Source organism: Selaginella moellendorffii, unplaced genomic scaffold, assembly GCF_000143415.4.
Source record: "Selaginella moellendorffii unplaced genomic scaffold, v1.0 SELMOscaffold_6, whole genome shotgun sequence".
NCBI lineage: Eukaryota > Viridiplantae > Streptophyta > Lycopodiopsida > Selaginellales > Selaginellaceae > Selaginella > Selaginella moellendorffii.
The window spans coordinates 2,881,894-2,886,406 of NW_003314267.1; the positions used below are offsets into that span (position 1 = coordinate 2,881,894).

The following is a 4,513-nucleotide window of genomic DNA, read 5'->3' on the forward strand; positions in this document are numbered from 1 at the left end:
ACCAGCACAATGTATGTACCTGTGTCCATAATATAAACGTCGTTTAGATAGGCATTACCAGCATCCTCGCCACCCATGACAACGAAACAGTTCTTATAAAAAGAGCAGGTATGGCTATCCTGAGGAATAGGCGAGACTCCAGTGGTAGAAATCTTCTTCCAGACAAAAGTATCTACAGGGAAAAAAAAAAAGTTTAGAAGAAAACAAGGAAAGATAACAGGATATTACTCGTGTTCAAAACATGGAGGTCGTTGTAGTACTACTCCTCTGAGGGATCACTGGATTTCCCACATCCCCCAAACACAAACAGGTTGTCACTGATGAGAGACGTGCTATGTCCTTCTCTCGGAGCAGGAACATCACCAAAAACGTCAGGTTTCCCCCAGGTGTTGGTAGCTGCATCAGGTGATAAGAACAAGAAAAAAAAATTGATAGAACTCGGAGCTTACTAGTATCCAAAACAAAGAGATCGTTGAGCGGGCTGGTTCCATCGGTACCACCAAACACATAGAGCTTAGACCCGACGGCCGTTGAGCTGTGGCTGTCTTGAGGAGAAGGGTGCGTTCCTTTCATCACAGGCTTGCTCCAGGTGTACGTCCCTGCGCAATCCCACCAGAAGAGTGAAGAACCGATGACAACGTGAATCCCCTCGTAATCCAATCTGCAAAGCATACATAAGCAAAGCATTCCCTCCCAGTCGATGGAGCGGTTGCAAATCTAGATTTGAAACAGTGCCTCCCATATTGCCATCTTGGCCGTCGATATCAATCGTCACAGATTTGGATAGTCGGATTAATAGTATCTACCATAAGTAAAATTGAATATTCTAAAAATGGAATATGTGACGCCGATGCCAAAATAGCAACTTTAAATAAAGAGTTTGATGATTGTGATTTTATGAATATTTAGGGCAAGTCAAACGGCGCGCCATCTTATTATTTTTCTGTTGCGTGCATTTCAGGATGAAGGTGACGACAACTCCAGCGCAGGAGTTGGCGCTCTCGAATTGTGCTTATTGCTCTGCTGCAGAAATTGCCAAATTCTTGCTACCAGGGAGAGACTATGGCTGGGCACTCATTGGCTCAAACATGGTTCTCAATGTGAAATATCCTTCTGATTAACCACGTTTTATCAGTTTTTCTTGACGTGTCATATAATACAGCTCATGAAAGCATACAAGAAGGCCAGATTGCGCTCAACGCAATCCAACGACGGAATGCAAAAGTTTCATCCGGGGATGAAATTTCTGTAGCCAAGTAAGAATCAAGCTCTTCCAGTTCAATAACTCTAATGCATATCCTAGATTTCTCGCCCCAGACAAGGGCTTTAAGCTCGTCGTGGTAAATCTTGAGCTAGAGTTTGTGAAGGCGAAGGGTAAAAGTGAACAGGTTTTTCCTGTCCCTTTTCTGGTTTTCGACCTGGCTTACAAATGTAAATAAAATGCGCAGCTTGATGCTCAGACTCTGGGACAAGAGCTTCAACGACGGTTTGTCTCACAGGTCAGTGTCGAGAGTCTTTTCTTAGCTTGAGCAAGGTGAGGAAAATGACATTGCGTTCGTAAAGGTCTTCACTGTCGGCCAGAAAGCAACGTTCGAATACTGTGGTATCAATTACGTTTTTAATGTCTCACATACTTTGGTGGAGGGGCAAAAAGAAAACGACACCAACGTAATACGTGGAATGCTTAGCCCTGAGACAGCGTTTCTGTTTGAGACAAATCCTGGCTCAGGAATCAAGGTAATGCAAGTTTAAAATTAGTGGTCCTTATCTAAGAAGTTTTTAGATTGTCAACCAACGTGGTGGAACAACTAGTAATATCTTCAAACAAAAAGACCTGAATTTTCAGAAGCTGGGGATTGGTGGTTTGGACTTACAATTCCAGGACATCTTTCGTCGAGCTTTCGCATCTAGGGTTTTTCCACCTCATGTAGTCAGCAGGTATACTCTATATCCGCGAAGTTTAACTTGAACTTGCTCACATGTAAAGGTTGGGAATCTCTCATGTAAAGGGATTGCTGCTTTTTGGCCCTCCTGGTACTGGGAAGACATTGATTGCTCGGCAGATCGGGAAAATGTTAAATGGGCGTGAGCCAAAGGTAAATCATGTTCCACATTCTTCGTGGATAGCATATCGTACTGTTTTTTTTCGCTAAGGTTGTCAATGGACCTGAAGTTCTCAGCAAGTTTGTTGGAGAGACAGAGAAAAACATTCGGGACCTTTTTTCTGACGCTGAAAACGACAAAGAATGCATGGTTGTGCCGTCTGGAGATTAGAGCTATAATGAAGCCTTTATCTCTATTCTGCAGGTGACCATAGCGAGCTTCATATTATTATATTTGATGAACTTGATGCAATATGCAAGGTACATATTTCTCCAGACATTAGGGCATATTTATCTGTTTCAGCAGCTTTTGTTTTTGGCAGGCAAGGGGTACGACCAGAGACAGTACAGGGGTCCATGACGGGATTGTCAATCAGTTGCTTACAAAGGTTGGTTCATAGATTATTTCTCCCAGTTGTTTTTGAAACCTTCTATAGATTCCTGGCGTCGATTCACTCAACAATATACTCCTCATTGGAATGACCAACCGGAAAGATTTGCTGGACGAAGCATTGCTAAGGTCGTATAGATTATGGTGTTTTATAACTAATATTTAAACCAGACCAGGGCGTCTTGAGGTGCAAATAGAAATCGGGCTGCCTGACGAGAAAGGGAGACTTCAGATTCTTCGAATCCATTCAACTCAGATGAAAGAACACTCATTTTTGGCTTCTGATGTGAACTTGGAGGAGCTTGGTAAGGAATCACTTCAACAAAACTAGAATTACTTGTGTCTTTACAGCTACACGAACAAAGAATTTTAGTGGTGCGGAACTAGAAGGTCTGGTTAAAAGTGCAGTATCGTTTGGTCTTAATCGACAAGTCAATGTGGAAGACTTATCGCAACCAATTGATGAAGAAAATATCAAAGTGACAATGAACGATTTTCTTCAGGCACTACATGAAGTCAAACCTGCTTTTGGCGCCGCTATAAACACTTTGGAGATGTACAGGTGCAGTTTCTGCCTTGAAAAGCAAATAATAAATCCTTATTTCCATTTTCAGGACAAACGGCATGATGAATTGTGGAGATAGACACAGACATATAAGGGAGACTGCGATGACGCTTGTAGAACAGGTGAAGAGTAGTGAGCGCACATCATTGCTTACTTTCCTTCTTGAAGGACCTAGTGGAAGGTACTGTTCTGTCATTCTTTTGATTTTGCATCACAACTTTTTCAGTGGCAAGACGGCTCTCGCGTCAACAGTTGCAATTGACAGTGATTTTCCATACATGAAGATTGTATAAACTTTCGAGCATAGTGCATATTTTAATTGGTATTTCTAATTTATCAGGTTACATGTGAAAACATGGTTGGACTGACGGAGGCCACCAAGTGTGGATTGATCACTAAGGTGAGAAATTTTCTTATATTTAATATTACAATTTTTAATCTATAGCTCTATTCGACAGGTTTTCGAAGATGCTTATAAGTCACCATTGAGCATTATTATTTTAGACGAAATTGAAAGGTAAACATTTAAAATATGTAGGTAGATACCATTTATTATGCAGGTTGCTTGAATATGTGAACATTGGCCCACGTTCTCCAACGTCATACTTCAAACACTATTTGTTCTCATAAAAAAGTTACCGCCCAAGGTTGATGCCTTGTCATGCTGAAGCTGTTTTTTAATTGAGCATTATTCATTTAGGGTAAGAAGTTGATGGTTATTGGAACTTCAAGTATGGTTCATGTACTTCAGTCTATGGATCTTGTGGGTGCATTCAATGTGACTTTAAATGCTCCAAACCTCGAACCCAATGACGTGAAAAAGGTACAATTACCCTAAGTAGCCCAGTGGCAACCCAAAGGCTTTTTCAGGTCTTGCAAGAAATTCGTGTGTTCGCTCCTCAAGACATTGATACAGCCGTGCGAGCTTTAGACCAAGAGGTGCCTCATTTAAGCAGTTTCATATACCAAACTCTTGTCTTCTACAGATACCGATCAAACGATTATTGATGCTGGTAGAAATGGCTGCACAAGGGAAAGGGGGTGAAGGAGCTGCAGATGTTTATGCTGGTAAAAAGAAGATTGACATTAACCACTTCTTTGAGTGCCTTCATGACCTTGCATGAAGGAGCTACCCACCTTGCTTGTACTTGTCGTAGAACTTTCTCTTCTTTTTTTTTTCCTGGTCGTGAATTAAAATACCAAGCTCACAAAGTAAATTGACATAGATGAGTAAGAAATTCCTTCTTGTTGAGTCTGATGTTAAACATTCCATTTAACATGTTTTTCTAGAAGTATTCTTAAAACAAGTACGACCATACTTACTGCCATCTTCAGGATTTGTTAGATAAGAAACTATCGATGACTGAGGATTAGCACTCACAAACGCATGAGAGTTTGACTTAGAAAAACTTTAGCCAACTCACTGGGTTCTTTGGGAACTTCGAAGACAATGTC

At 41.1% G+C, this 4,513-nt stretch overlaps 1 pseudogene; it reads left to right on the forward strand.

The window, feature by feature from the left end:
• Window positions 1–962: 962 nt before the first annotated feature.
• Window positions 963–4,182, forward strand: LOC9652029 (annotated as a pseudogene).
• The last annotated feature ends 331 nt before the right edge of the window (window positions 4,183–4,513 follow it).